Genomic DNA, 16,191 nt, shown 5'->3' on the forward strand with positions numbered 1-16,191 from the left:
CATCTAGTCCGACCCCCTGCCTTAGCAGGAAAGAGCACCGGGGTCAGATGACCCCGGCAAGGTGCTCATCTAACTTCCTTTTAAAAATCCCCAGGCTAGGAGCCTGCACCACTTCCCCTGGAAGCTGGTTCCAGGCCCTAGCCGCCCTGACTGTGAAGTAGCGCCTCCTAATATCTAATCTAAACTTACCCTCCGCCAGTTTGTGACTGTTATTCCTGGTCACTCCTGGCAGCGCACGGGGGAACAGGGACTCCCCCAATACCTGCTGATCCCCCCTGACCAGTTTGTAGCAGGCCACAAGGTCCCCCCTTAACCTTCTCTTGTGGAGGCTAAACAGGTTCAGGTCCCGTAGCCTCTCCTCATAAGGCCTGCCCTGCTGACCCCTGATCATACGAGTGGCCCTCCTCTGAACTCTTTCCATATTGTCCACGTCCCTCTTGAAGTGTGGCGCCCAGAACTGGACGCAGTACTCCAGCTGCGGCCTGACCAGTGCCGCATAGAGGGGGAGGATCACCTCCCTGAACCTGCTCGAGATGCATCTGTGGATGCATGACAGGGTACGGTTGGCCTTCTTGACTGCCTCCCCACACTGCCGGCCCGTGTTCATCGTGGAGTCAATGACGACTCCAAGATCCTTTTCCGTCTCCGTGCTGGCAAGAGGGGAGTTCCCCAACCTGTAAGTGTGGTGCCGGTTCTTCCTCCCCATGTGCAACACCTTGCACTTATCAGTGTTAAACCCCATCCTATTCTCATCCGCCCACCGTTGCAACCTGTCAAGGTCAGCTTGTAGCCTATTGCACCCTTCTAGTGCACCCACATCCCCCCACATCTTAGTGTCATCAGCAAACTTGAACAGGGTGCTTTCTACCCCCTCATCCAAGTCACTGATGAAGATGTTGAACAGTGCGGGCCCGAGGACCGAGCCCTGCGGAACCCCACTGCCCACATCCTTCCAGGTCGAGAAGAACCCATCCACTACCACCCTCTGGGTGCGGCCCTCCAACCAGTTGGCGACCCATTTGACCGTGTGGGCATCGACACCACAGTCTCCCAGCTTTTTGATGAGGACAGGGTGAGAGACAGTGTCGAAAGCCTTCCGGAAGTCCAAAAAGACTACATCCACAGCAACCCCTGCGTCTAATGATTTGGTGACCTGATCGTAAAAGGCCACCAGGTTGGTCTGACAAGACCTGCCACTGATGAACCCATGTTGGTTGCCCCTGAGCATGCATTCCCCCGCAAGGCCCTCCTGGATGTGTGCCAGGATAATTTTTTCAAAGAGCTTACCCGGGATTGAGGTAAGACTAACTGGCCTGTAATTTCCCGGGTCCTCTTTTTTTCCCTTTTTGAAGATAGGGACCACATTGGCCCTCTTCCAGTCCTCCGGCACCTCACCAGAGCACCACGAGTGCTCACAGAGCCGCGCCAGGGGTCCCGCAATGACCTCGGCCAATTCCTGTAGAACCCTAGGGTGAAGATCGTCCGGACCAGCGGACTTGAACACGTCCAGCCTCTCCAGAAGTACCCTAACTAACTCCTCGCTAACCCCTGGCCCAGGCGTGTCTCTCTCGGGGCCCGAGGGGGGCCCAGCAGGGAGGTGGCTGAACTGGTCCCTACTTAGGAAGACAGAGGCAAAGAAATCGTTAAATATGTTAGCTTTGTCATCTGGCGTGATGACTAAGTTGCCCATCGTGTCCTGCAGGGGCCCCACATTACCCGGGACCCTCTTTTTACCCCCTATGTATTTGAAGAAGGACTTCTTATTGTCCTTAATCCGGGAAGCTAGTCCTATCTCCAACTCTGCCTTGGCCCTCCTGACTGCCCCCCTACATCCTCGGGCGACTGTAACATAGTCCTTCTTGGTGATGACCCCATCTCTCCATTGGGTATATGCCTCCCTTTTAGCAAGGAGACATTCCCGGATGCTCTTAGTGAGCCATGGGGGTTTATGTGCCCTCCTGCTCCCTTTGACCCTTGTTGGGATTACCTCCCTTTGGGCATGGAGAATCGTCTCCTTAAGGAGCAACCACTCACCTTCGACATCTGATTCCCTTCCCCTCTGGGTCCTCAGCGCTTCCCCAACGATCCTCCTTAGCTTGTTGAAGTCAGCCCCCCTAAAGTCTAGGGCTGTTGCCTTGCTGCAGCCCTTTGCCACCTTACGCTGGATGGTGAATTCCAGCAAGCGATGATCACTGTCTCCCAGGTGGCCCATCACCCGCAGCCCCCTCACCAGGTCATCACCCGTGGCCAGCACCAGGTCCAACAAGGCGTCTCCCCTGGTGGGGCTGTGCACCTCCTGGGTTAGATGGAGGTCCTGCACTCTGGCTAAGAAGCGACGTGAGCGATCAGACTTGGCTGACTGCTCCTCCCAGCAGATGTCTGGGAAGTTCAGGTCCCCCATGATGACCACATCCTTAGCTCTCACTGCCTCTGTAAGCTGACCTAAGAATTCCTGGTCGAGCTCTTCTCCCTGGTTGGGAGGTCTATAGTAGACTCCCACCGTTAAGTCTCTCTCCCCTGGACTGCCTTTTACTCTAACCCAGAGCACCTCAGAGTGCCCCCCCTCTACCCCCTTGCTAATTAACGAGGAAGTATATTCCTCCTTGATGTAGAGTGCTACTCCTCCACCTTTCCTTCCTATCCTGTCCTTCCTGTATAGCCTGTAGCCCTTGACACTCACCGCCCAGTCATGCGATGAGTCCCACCACGTTTCTGTGATCCCTACTATGTCAGGGCTGGTGACAGCTAGGAGGAGGGCGAGTTCCTCCTGCTTCTTCCACATACTTCGAGCATTCGTGTAGAGGCATTTGAGGCCTCCAACGGTTGTGCCCACTGACCCCCTGGTCTCAGCAATGCCCCGTCCCCCATCGCTTACCTGTTTCTCCCTTTTGACCATTGGTCTGGGCTCGCTGGCTGTTGCTGGGCCTGGTAGTTCATCGTCTCCTCCGCCCTCATCTTCCCCCTCCCCCGACGAGCCTAGTTTAAAGCCCGCCAAAGGAGGTTCACCAACCTGGAAGAGAACACACGCTTACCTTTAGGGGAAAGGTGGAGCCCATCCCATCCCAGCATGTCTCTCATCACGATGTGCCGGTCATGGCTGAGGAAGCCAAAGCCCGCCTCGAAGCACCATTCCTGTAGCCTCCAGTTGGTCTCCGCTATGCACATCTCGTGACGTCTGCCTCGACCGCTCACTGTGTAGGTGTCTAGGTCTTGATGCACAAAAGCAGCTCTATCTATTTACAATGCATAGTTCTGAATCAATTTTTGGAATTAGCTACTCAAGTAATTTCTTTCAAAAAAACAGATCAGGGATCACACTTTTATAATGACTTCGTGGCTAGACCACCCACCCAAAATTGGATCTTATGCCCTCTTCAACCTCTGGGGGTCAAAGCTACATTGCTTGAAAGTACCCTAACCACTATGCTTTAGGTTCTTCTTGAATGTTTTAGGTTGACTTTTGAATGTTTTAGGTTGGTCATAGTGCAGGTACCCCTCCTCAGGAGCAAAATCCAAGGACAGATCTCTGGCTCAGTACTGATAAGAAGTGGGGATGTGACAAGAGTGCCACACTGGACTTACTCCCTGCCTTGAAGCTTACTAGAATTCTATCTTTGGCAGCTGTCATCAGGAATGTATGTGCTACAGCTAAAAAGTCTTCTCTTCTTCTCTCACTTGTCCTGTCTGAACGGGGTCACTGTTGAGGATCCTTGCTCTCGACTGGCTTTGGTCATACATATCATCTTCTTCAAACTCCTTTCATGTCTCTCTCCACTATCTCTCTCCACCTCCTCTTTGGTCTTCCCCTGCCCCTTCTCCCTAGTAGTGCTATTCTGGTAACTTCTTTTCCCACATATTCTTCCGGACTTCTTTGAACAGGCCCATATCATTCCATGCCAGTTTTCTCTCTTGTACTTTCTTAGATGTTTGTACTACCTTCACTGATCCTCTGGTGTAAGTATTCCTCACTTTATCTATCTTCATTGCTCCACACATCCATTGGAGCATTCTTCTCTCTTTCACATTCAGTCTCCTTTCTTGAGTCTTCTTCAGGGGCCATGTCTCTGCTCCATACAATAGCACTAGATGCACATGTCTTGTAGACTTTACCCTTCAGTTTCACTGATACTATCCTATTGCATAATATTCCTGTCTTCAATTTCCAGTTCATCCACCCTGCTGTTATTCAATGGTTCAACTTTTCATCTAACTCTGTATTCAGCTGAATGGTTGACCCCCAGATACTTGAACTTGTCAACTTTTCAAACTTGTTTTTTATTGATTATCACATTTTCAACATCAAGTACTTCAGAGAAATCATAGTGCATATATTCTGTTTTGAATCGACTAATCTTTATTCCTCTTCTCTCTAGTACTTCTCTCCATCCAATCTAGCTTGCACTTCCTCTAAACTCTCAGTGTAAGTGACCACATCATCTGCAAGCATCATATTCCAGGGTGGTCTCCTTATTTGTTCAGTAAACACATCCATCATGACCACGAACAGGAACAGGCTCAAAGCTGACCCTTGATGAATGCCCATCTTCACTTCAAAACTCTTTGTCTCTCCTGAGCTGCTCCTCACTTCCATTGTACACTTCTAATATGTTCTGACACATTTCTCCGGCACCTCCTTAACTCTCAGATACTCCCATACTTCTTCCCTGGGTACACAATTGTAGGCTTTCTCCAGATTAATAAAAAATAAATGGATATCTTTACAACCTTCCCTGTACTTTTCCCACCATCTCTCTTACTGCAAAAACTGGATCCATGGTTCTTTTCCCTGGCATGAATCCATAATGGTCTTCTCCAATAACCACTTCAGTTCTTAACCAATTTTCCACCACACTTTCCCATGCTTCTGAAGTATGAGAAATCAATTTGACTCCCCAGTAGTCGTCACAATCCTGGATATCACCTTTCTATGTGAATATTGGCATGAACACACTCCCTCTCCATTCATCTGGCATCTTCTCCATTGCAAATATTGCTTTAAACAGCTTCTGCAATATATCAATTCCTTCTTCCGCCAAGACTTTTTCCAACCTTCCTCTGGTATATCATCAGCTCCTGTTTCTTTCCCATTCTTCATTTTATTCAATGCTCTTTTCACCTCCATTCTGCTGATGTCAGTCACCATGCCTTGTTTTTCTGTGGCATTTGCTTCAGAACTTCTTGGGTTCTCTTTGTTCATCAGATCTTCAAAATAGCTCTTCCACCTGCCCTTAATTTCTTCTTCACTTGTCAACAGTCTCCTAGATTCATCTTTGACCATTCTCACATGTGTCGCATCCCCTGTCAATCTCTCTCTTCCTTTTGTTCCTCTTTTGTTTCTAGTCTTTGGTACAAATCATCCATTGCAACATTATTGGCCTTAGCAGTGGTCCTCTCTGAAGCATACAAAGTGGAGAGGAAGAAGGCAAAGTCTAGAGAGTCCCCTGTATTTTTCCATTTCTTACATTTCTCCTTCTCCCTTACCACTGCCTGGCCCTCATTCCACCATCATGTTTCCTTCCTGACAGGCATCTTTCCAGATAACACTGCACAGATTTCTGGCCTCTGCCCAGGCAGCCAGGGCACCCATGCCCCAGGACACTGCCAGGAGCCACACATCCTCACCATCAGCAGGAATAGACTCAGGCTGCCAAGCACATCTGCCCCACCCACCCAGTAAACCTCACACTGCTGTGAGGGCCCTCTTCACCTCTGCCCCCTCTCCCTGTCACACTCCCCTGGGCTCCAGGTTCTCCCCCCCACAGCATACAGGGAGGTGGGAGATAGTGTAAAACTTTATTGAGCAACATGTTCCCCCTTAGCTAGGCAGGCACAGGCCTCTCGTATACAAACAAACATGTCAATGATGGCAGTGATGTCATCCTCCATTGCAGGGGGCAGGGATGTACAGCACAGCTACAGGTAGCCCCCCAGGCAGTGGCAGAGGTTGTGGGGCACATGATCAAAGCTCAGGGTCCCATGCCAGGTTGTCAGGTGTGCCTGGGACACCAAAGTGAACAGCAGCAGCAGGGCATAGTGGGTTGGGCACCTCTTGGTTTGTGCAAACCACTTCTCATGGCACACTTGGTATACTCTCAGCAGGGACACGCTCAGAGTGCAGGGCTGGCATGTCGGGGCAGGGGGGAGGGGCTGGCCCCCAGTGGGGGATCTCTCTGGAAAGGCCCCCTGGGGGGAGGGTGGAGCCACCACCAGCCCCGCATCCCAGTCAACCAGAAGCCCCTAAGCCCAGGCACTGGGGGCTTGGCAGCAGTGCAGAATACAGGCTAGCCTACAGGAGGAGAAATCGAGAAAGTAGGTCTGGAGCCATGGCAGCAGGTTCTGCCAGGAGCCATGCCTTTCCTGACCTCAGAAAGGGGTGGGGAAGGCAGGCTGCCTGTGGCCAGCACCAGCAGCCCTGCCTGTCCTTCTGGAGTGAGCAGGGACAGGGGGCTCAGCCAGCAGCTGCCTGGGCCAGGGCCTGCCCAGCTAACTTGCCATGGTCCATGGGCACCCATGCATGCACAAACCCCAATCTGAGGCCAAGCAGCATACAGTCCCCTGGTACTGAGTTTGTGAGAGTTTGCAACATTTCTGAGATAACAAACAGCCTTTTTCTCTTGGCTCTGTAGGTCTTGCAGCTGCACATGGAGACGTACCAGCTGGCAGCCAGGATGCACTTCCAGGGTCACTCTCATCCAGAGCCCTTCGTATGCAGCAGGGGACCCAGGACTGGACCTGACTGCAGGACCACCTGGTCACAGTGGCCAAGGAATGGCTGGTGGACTTGTGGGTCTCACACACAGAGGACATCACGTATGAGCAGAGGAGGGACACATGCAAGGAGAAGAGGCTCGTGCATGAGAAGAAGAGGGTCCAACAAAGATACCAGGCAGATCAGGAGTTCCAGGACAGGCTCCTGGCCCTTTTGAGGAGAGGAACTGGAGATCCAGAAGCAGCAGGCTGCCATGGTGGCCAGGGCAGTGGAGGCCACAGTGTGTGCACCTGCAGAGGTACGGCCAGAGGCTAGGGTGCTGAGTGTGTCCCCCCAGGCTCTACCCCCTAGCCGCTGCCACCACGCTGCTCCCCACCCCAGAAGGGCTCACACAGCACTGTACAGGGTTGCATGGGGAAGAAGGTGCTTTATTGGTGGTGGGTAGGATGGATGATGAAGGGGCTCTGTGGGGAGGGAGGAAAGGGGGTAATGGGGTCTGGTGTTGGGGAGGGATAGAGGAGGAGGTCTGTTTTTGTGGAAGGGAATAATGTGCTTTTCTGAGAACTGTCTGCAGTGAGACTAAAGGCCAGCCCCACCGCACAGAGGGGAGTGCAGGAGGAGATTGCCATCCAGTGCCTCTTGCACCTGGTGCCCTCGCCCCTGCTGCCGGGTGAGTGGCTTGCCCAAGGCCTTCGGGTGTGGGGGCTGTCGCTGTTGTTGCCACCCCAGCTGGCATTCTCAGTGCCAGGTGTCCTCTGTCTGCTGCACCTTCCCTGCCCAGGCCTCATGAAATGGCTCTTCCTGGGCCTTGCAGATGTTATGCAGCACACAGGCTGTGACAATGACCCAGGAGATAATTGGCCTTGGCGATCTCAAAGTGGGGCAGTAAGGATGTACCAGTGTCCCTCCAAGCAGGAAAAGGTGCACTCCACCAGTGCACAGATCCAGCCAAGGCACCTGTTGAAGTGCCTTGCTTGAGCAGGGAAATGGCCAGCCAGGTAGTGGGGAAGGGCCACCACATGATGGTAGCCTGCTGCTCCAGATGTGGACGGAGCTGGTTGAGGAGCTCCTAAAAGGTGGCCTTGGTCATGCAAGCCACTGCTTGACTCCAGCCATTGCTTGTCATCCCAGGTATGCTGAACAACATGCAGTTACCAGTCCTGGCTATCTGGGTGGGCCCATAGGTGGTGGGGTTGGAGGCCTAGGAGTGAGTTGATGGCACTGGTAATGGCATCCAGTTGTGCCTCATTGGTGTCCCTGCTGGGGTTCGAGCAGCAGCATGGGGTCTGGTCAGCTGCAGCGCAGTGGCAGGAACCCTGAGATGGTGAGGTGAGCCTGCTCCGGGCCAGAAAGGCAGGTGGCCAGGGAGCAAGGAGCAGGGTTGACTTTTAAAGATGGTCCCCAGCCGCAGAGCAGCTCAACAGCATTCATTCCCAGACTCCTGCCACTGTGGAGCTAGTAAGAGCCAATACCATAGAAAACAGTAAGTTCTTGTTCCAAACATGTCCACACCCAAAAAGCCTGTACTATTACAGTAGTGACACTTCTACAGTGTCTGAAGAAGGATGGGCTGATGCTGCAGAGCTGTGGGCTCTCCCTTTTTGTGGCCTCAGATAAATCCAGTGGGTCAGAATGGAGTCTGTTCATAGAAGTGAAGAGATCATCTTCCTTGGAGAAACCAATTCTCTAATTTTCCCTCCCAGTGCAAAACCATGTCCTCTGCTGCCCCTAATGTCCAGAGAATCACTGAAGTATCATTGTGCACCTCACTCTTTCATTACAGACTAATCAGGGTAATATATCCATTACAGAATCTCACTGAAAAATAGTGGCAAGGAGCATGCATCTTACAAGTTGCTCTATTTTTAAATTTTACTTCAAAGTACTAACTAGGTGAGATCATAGGGTTGCAGGAAAGGAAGGCTGTGAGGAACCTGACAGGAGCATCTAATTCAGCCCCCCACTCAAGGCAGGAGCATCTCTGGTGAAATCATCCCAGCCAAGTGTCTGCTTAAACTTAAAGGGGAAGATGAGGGCAGAGGAAACATCAGGAGCCAGGTGTCCAAGGACAGTGGTCGCTCCTTAAGGAGACGATCCTCCAAGCCCAAAGGAAGGTAATCCCAACAAGGATCAAAGGGAGCAGGAGAGCACACAAGCCTCCGTGGCTCACCAAAAGCATCCGGGAATGTCTCCTTGCTAAAAAGGAGGCTTACACCCAATGGAAAGAAGGGGTCATCACCAGGGAGGACTATTCTGTAGTTGCTCAGGGATGTAGGGGGGTAGTTAGGAAGGCCAAGGCAGAGATGGAACTGGGACTAGCTTCCCAGATTAAGGACAATAAGAAGTCCTTTTTTAAATACATAGGGGGTAAAAAGAAGGTCCCGGGTCATGTGGGGCCCCTGCACGACGTGTTGGGAAACTTGGTCGTCACACCAGACGGCAAAGCTAACATGTTCAACGATTTCTTCACCTCCATCTTCCTAAGTAGGGACCAGAACAGCCACCTCCCTGCTGGGCCCCCCTTGGGCCCCGGGGGAGGCACACCTGGGCCACGGGTTAGCGAGGATTTAGTTAGGGAGCTTCTGGAGGGGTTGGACGTATTCAAGTCAGCCGGTCCAGATGATCTCCACCCTAGAGTTCTAAAGGAACTGGCCGAGGTCATTGCAAGTCCCCTGGCACCGCTTTACGAGCACTCGTGGTGCTCTGGTGAGGTACCAGAAGACTGGAAGAGGGCCAACGTGGTTCCCATCTTCAAAAAAGGCAGGAAGGAGGACCCAGGAAACTATAGGCCGGTTAGTCTTACCTCGATCCTAGGCAAGCTGTCTGAGAAAATTATGCTGGCACACATCCAGGAGGGGCCAGCATGGTACTGCATGCTTAGGGGCAACCAACTTGGGTTCATTAGTGGCAGGTCCTGTCAGACCAACCTGGTGGCCTTTTATTATCAGATCACCAGATCGTTAGATGCAGGGGTAGCAGTGAATATAGTCTTCCTGGACTTCCGGAAGGCTTTTGACACAGTCTCTCACCCCGTTCTCATTAAGAAACTGGGGGGCTGTGGTGTAGACACCCACACAGTCAAATGGGTCGCCAACTGGCTGGAGGGCCGCACCCAGAGGGTGGTAGTGGATGGGTCCTTCTCAACCTGGAAGGACGTGGGCAGTGGGGTCCCCCAGGGCTCGGTCCTCAGGCCTGCACTGTTCAACATCTTCATCAGTGATTTGGGCGAGGGGGTAGAAAGCACCCTGTTCAAATTTGCTGATGGCACTAAGATGTGGGGGGACGTGGACACACTGGAAGGATGCAACAGGCTACAATCAGACCTAGACAGGTTACAAGGGTGGGCGGACAAGAATAGGATGGGTTTCAACACAGACAAGTGCAAGGTGATGCACCTTGGGAGGAACAACCGGCACCATACCTACAGGTTAGGGAACTCCCCTCTTGTCAGCATGAAGGCGGAAAGGGATCTGGGGGTCATCATTGACTCCAAGATGAACATGGGCCGGCAGTGTGGGGATGCAGTCAGGAAGGCCAACTGCACCTTGTCATGCATCCACAGATGCATCTTGAGCAGGTCCAAAGAGGTGATCCTCCCCCTCTATGGGGCACTGGTCAGGCCGCAGCTGGAGTACTGCATCCAGTTCTGGGTGCCACACTTCAAGAGGGATGTGGACAGCATGGAGAGGGTCCAGAGGAGGGCCACTCGTATGATCAGGGGACAGCGGCTAGGGAATGAGTTAAAAACAGTCTGCTGGGCTGTGAAATAGAAGCTCCATTACCAGGAGCAGGAACAGACACAGGATGGCAGAACAAAGGGGTGGCTTGATTGGTGGAACATCAAGACCATTAAAAAAGAGAGGGCTGTTGGTGGGGTGGGTAGAAGGGATCAAGGACATGACAATGAGCCATGAACTCAGGTGGCTCCCCCAGCGCTGCCTGACTTGAAGTGCTGCAGCCACAGCAGCTGCTTAGTTTGAAACTCTGGCTGGAGCCAGAACTACAGGGGGCACAAGGTCACCCTCAGGGTACTCCCCCTGGCCTCAAGGCAGTGCCTTCTGGGAGCGCAAGCAAGCACGCCCTGCTGAGGCAGCTGCTGGCACCAACCAGACACAAGCTAAGAGCCTGCAGCCGCAAGGCGGGCTGGTTTCCACCAGCGCCCCTCAAGTGTCGTGGCCTTGGCATGAGCGTTGCCAGGACTTAAATATGAAATTATTGGAAGCCCAAAATTATCAAATTTGCTGAAAAACGATTGCATGCTGAAATAATGTGCAAATAAATATGCAAAGAAGTCTGTAAAGAACTCTTCTTATTTACCTTATATTGCTGTCTATAAGTCGCCAGTGAGTGAGTGAATGAGAACTGGGGCATCAAAGTTGAAGCACACAAACCCCCTCCCCCCAAAAAACAACAACCCCCAAACAAACAAGAAAAAACACTTCTTTATTTCAAGGTAAGTCCTCATAAGAAAGGGCTGACAGCCAACCCAAACCTCAGTGAAGGCTCCCTGAGGGTGACTTGGGTTTTGCATCTGCCGCATCAACTACCGTACCTTTCGAACGCTTTTTCTATTCCTGTCTGTACATCCTACAAGGGTCGAAGTTATCGCACAAATACGGTAACCGCCCCGCACCTGACAACACCGCGCCCCAGCACGCCCCGCCCCCGCGAGGCTATATTAGGCCCGCAGCAGGCGCAAGGACGTGCACGTCGCCCCTCTGCATGCCGGGAGCTGTAGTTCTCCGCCCCCCCTTACCGCTGGGCGGGCCGGAAGCGCGGGCCGGGTGGGGCGGGGAGGCCAGCGCGTGTTCCGGCCGCGGGGCTTCCTGGTTGGCGCTTCCTGGTGGCACCGGCAGTGAGTACTGGCGGGCGGGCGCGGGGCGGCCCCGGTCCCGAGGCTGCCGCATGTGCCCTCCCCCCCGCCCGCCTGCGGCTGCCCGGCTGCCCCACGGCGCGGCCCCGACCCTGGTCCCGGTTATGGCTCGGCGGCTGCTGACGCCCGGGCCGGGCCCTGCGGGCTGGGGGGCGGGCGCGGGGCGCCGCTGGGGTGCGAGAAGGTCCCGGCCGGGCGCGGAGCCGGGCTCCTGCCTACAGCCCGCGGGCGGCGGGGACGCAGCTGCCCGCCCAGCCAAGCAGCCTTTCCACAGCCCTAAGTGTCTGTCAGACTGCGATGGCCGGGCTGGAGCCCCTCCGGGGTGGCACAGGGGCAGCTGGTGATTTTTTTATTTTTAAACAGTGTGTTTGGTTGTTTTAAATGCCATGGCTTTAAAAGACCCGGTTTCTGTTCGTTCAAGTAGCCTTGGAGGTGCTGGGAATGGTTTTCCACCTTCAGAATAAACTGTGAATGTGCCAGGAGACAATAATGTTGCGGAATGAGTGCTCGGCCTTTCCAAAGCCACCTTGTTGTTAGCACAGAAGCAGCCGTGGCGGCAAGTTAGGTTACCCCTGTGGTCAGCGGAGTGGTGTCCTCTGCCTACATGGTACTGGAGGGAAAGGCACTTATCATGCCTTATCTACACAAGCCACTGATGGGATTAGTTTATTCCAAACAGCTATTTTGGAATGGCACCCTGTCCGGATGCTGTTATTGTAGAAGAGACATTCCCCAGCATCCAAAGTGTTTTAAGTTCATGCTTGCCCTCCCCTACTCCAACATAGTCTCTCTGTGTTGACAGCCCCTCGGTACACCCTGTGTCACTTTCACAAAGGAAGGGTGTTAGTTCTGGTGTGGGATGGCTACAAATTACTTCCATTTAAATAACATATCAGTGTTTTAATTTAAAAATATTTGGTTGATGATTCGTTTGAATTTATAGATGTCTGTCTCAGGTACTAAATTTTGTTATTTTAAATCCCAAAATCGCCTATTCAGTTCAGCAGCTTGAATCAATATTATGACAGCTGCAGGTATGCAGTACCTAACAGGAGTAATTGATGGTATGTGAACTGTATAGTTACCTTAGCCTATTAATTAAGTACATATTAAAATGGAACAAAGATTTTATTAGCCTGGCCTAGAAGGGCTGTTATCCAAATTTTAGTAATTTAATCTGAAATGGAAATCATACAGAATTTGTGCAGTTTCCTTAAGCTACTGTTTTGTTTTGTTTTTACAGTAGCTTTTCTGCTGTTCATGCCTAGAAAACAGCAGATGGCTATCCCCTTCTCTTGTCCATACGCCATAAAAATGCACAGCATAAGTTTGTTTTTTTTCTGTCCTCTTAAATGCAGCCTATAACATTACCAAAGAGAGTAAGTAAAAGCAGGAGGGAAAGGGAAAAATAAAGGAAAAACCTGAGAAGTCTACAAAAGTCCTATCCTCTCAGGGCCTTCTGACTGCTGTAGAGGTGTGCTGCTCTTCTGCCTCCTCAGTCTTCTGTCGGGGCACAAGACTTTCCTTTCTCAAACCTTGTTTTTCACTAAGCCTAATGAGAACAGTAGAGAATAAGTGTCTCTGATCATTCTAAGCACCAGCAGCTGAATAAAATTGACATGTCAGTTTTATTGCTGACAGGCTGATTTTATGTAGTGTGGGACACTATAACTCAAAACTTCTGTCAGTTCTGTAGGTTATTGCTTTGTGAAGCTTTGAGCTATAGCTGACTGCAGAGTTGGGAGGGGACCCTACTTTTATCTGCCACACTTAAAAGACTCTTTCCAACTTCAAAGTATAGCAAGCTCTTTATGGGAAAAAAGCTAAACTTACCTGAGAGGTGCTAGATAAATAAGAGGAAACAGGAAGGTTGGGAACATGGTCTGTAACCACCAGGATGAAATTAAACAAGGACAAATGCAAAGTTCTGCACTTGAGATGAAATAATTGCATGCACAGATACAGACTGGGAATGACTGGCTAGGCTTCTCTGCAGAGCTGAAGGACCTTGGAGGTTACAGTAGACCATAACCTGAATATGAACTTACAGTGTGCTCTTGTTGCAAAAGAAGCCAATAGTATAGCGGATTGTATTAACAGGAGTGTCACTTGTGAATCAGAGGAGGTGATTCTTATACTTTATTTGGCAATAGTGAGGTCTGACCTGGAGTACTGTCTCCAGTGTTATGTCCTGGTCTTCAGGAAGAATGTGAACAGATTATAGAGTCCAACAGAGAGCAACAAAAAGTATTATAACCTTGGGAAGAAATATTTATAAAGAAAGGCTGGAAGTACTAAGGTTACTTAACCTCGAGAAGAGAAGATTGAAGGGGTATTTAGTAACAGTCTGAATACCTGAAGGCTGAAATGGCGATGAGCTTTTCTTTGTGGCTGTAGGGGACTGGACAAGAAGCACAACAGCCTCAAGCTTCAGCAGGGGAAATTTAGGTTGGCAGTTAGGAGGAACTTTCTGGTTATTAGGGTGGTCAAGAATTGGAATGAGTCACCTAGAGAAGGTGTGGAGTCCCCATCCCTAGAAGTTATCAAGAGTAGGTTGGATATACACTTTACTGGGATGGTTTACTCAGGGATGTTCTTGCCTTGTTCATGTGGCTGACCTGGATGAGGTCTCTTCCAGCCATATTTTTCTGTGCTCCTATAAGGCACCATAGAGAATAGGTTTATAAGTCATGTGGTTTTGTTATATTGGAAACATGGCCTGAAATAAATCAGATGAAATTGAATGAGGACAAGAACAAAGTACCTAATTTCAGAGAGAACAATCGAATGCACAAATACAAGGTGGGGAACAACTGCCCAGGTTGCAGTACTGCAAAAAAGGACCTAGACATTACAGTGGTACACAAACTGAGTGTGATTCACATTGGACAATATAGTACTGTTTCCAAAAAGCATATAGTGTACTGGTATGTATAAACAGGCGTGTCAGTCCTGGAAAGCAATTTCCCCCCCTTATTCACTACTGGGGAGACCTCATCTGGGGTACTGTGTCCAGCTGGGGCACTAGGTTTCAAGAAAGATGTAGGTAGATTAGAAAAAGTTCAGAAGAGAGCGACAAAGCTAGTAAGAAACCTACAAAAATGAAAGACGTGAAAGACTAAACAGTCCCAGTTGTTCCAATCTGGAGGAAAAAAATCTAAAAGGGTATTTGATAATGGTCTGTAAATACGAAAAGGATTATTATAAATCGGATGGTGATCAACTATTCTCAGGTTCTGTGGAGAACAGGACAAGAAATAATGGAAGAGGGGAGATTTAGGTTGGATGTTATGAAGAATTCTGAGGCTAAGCATTAGAACAAATGCCAAGAGAATGTGGAATTTTGTTATTGGTAGTTTAAAGTGTTTTATGTTTGGCAGTTGTCAGGTGTCTTTTAAACAGTGGTGATTCTGCCTTGAGCAGGAGGTTGGACTAAATGGCCTTCTGACATCCCTTCCAGCCCTGTTTTTCTATGATTATTGTACTATTGATAGTTTCTCATCTCTCTCATTGCCTGACATGCATGAAGAAGAAAAAAAGGAGACAAGATTTGCCCTACAATACTCTGTATTCTGGAACTCAAGACAAAGGAACAAATATCCATTCAAACCTTCTGGGTGGCTGAGAGAACAGAATGAAAGAGCATATGTAGGGTTGGCATCTACTGCCTGCCCAGAGCCATTTTGTCCAACCTGTGAAGCTGGGGGGAGGGGCGGGGGATTCTGCTGGGGACTTCACCTCCATGATGGCCAGGTGTTGGGATGGAGCGGCGGTGTCAGCATTGTTGCAGCCACTGCTTCCTCCCACAATGTAGGCCAGGCTAGAAGTGGCCCATGTTCAGAGCTAAGCTCTGTTAAAGCTGCCTCCAAAATATTGCTGACCCATGGCATAATGTGAATTACTCATCCTTGTTATTGTACGAATCACAAGGTGCTGTGGGCTCACCTCCAAGTGTCAAAGACTGCCATGAGATCTAACAGTCTCAGTTTGAGCTCATGTTTTTGGCTGTGATCCACTTCTCTATAGTACTCACTGCATCGAGCCTAGTTATCAAGAGATGGTTGTATGGTTTTACCAAATTATCAACGCACTGATTCTGGAAGTCAGTGGTTCTCAACCTTTTTAGACTATGACACCCCTTATCAGACTCAAGGCACCCTTGAAAAATGCCAGCTCTACTTTCCCTTGCTTTTTGAGTATGGAAATAAAATAGAGCAATTTTTCTGTTACAGAAGTCAGAAAGCCTACAACAGGTCATAATGTTTTTAACATTATGGGTTCCTATTTGAAATCTCTAGGTTTATCTTGTGAATTATGTTGGTACTCTGAACAGTACTCATGTTGGATTGCACCCCCTGTACCTGCACCCCAGAGCGCCTTGGCACCCTGGTTAAGGATCACTGCTGTTGGTAAATAGGACTTTCTATTAGGGTGTTCTCAAGAGGTCTACAAATAATTTTGTCTTTGTCATGGGGGACATAAGTTGTTGCGCTAGCACGTTAAAGTGTCATTTATCTGAATGTTGAAAAATGTCAAATGGATGCAGGCTCCAGCACCAGGCTAGAAAACAGCTCGGTTAGGTGTGAAGAGCTAACAGGGCTGTAAAATG

General features: G+C 50.3%; 1 protein-coding gene across 2 annotated transcripts in view; it reads left to right on the forward strand.

Moving 5' to 3' along the window:
- The first annotated feature begins 11,503 nt into the window (after positions 1-11,503).
- The window catches only part of ZCCHC7 (zinc finger CCHC-type containing 7), a 194,276-nt gene continuing 189,588 nt past the window's right edge, over positions 11,504-16,191 (forward strand). Inside the window, exon 1 of one of the 2 annotated variants that reach the window (XM_090039057.1) lies at positions 11,504-11,564. The gene's annotated coding sequence lies outside the window, so the exon portion shown is untranslated. Of the gene's footprint in view, positions 11,565-11,760; positions 11,923-16,191 lie in introns of those variants that run through there. The other variant, XM_090039058.1, reaches the window with a different exon arrangement.

This window comes from Crocodylus siamensis, chromosome 3 (genome assembly GCF_052110815.1).
Source record: "Crocodylus siamensis isolate JL-2025a chromosome 3, ASM5211081v1, whole genome shotgun sequence".
NCBI lineage: Eukaryota > Metazoa > Chordata > Crocodylia > Crocodylidae > Crocodylus > Crocodylus siamensis.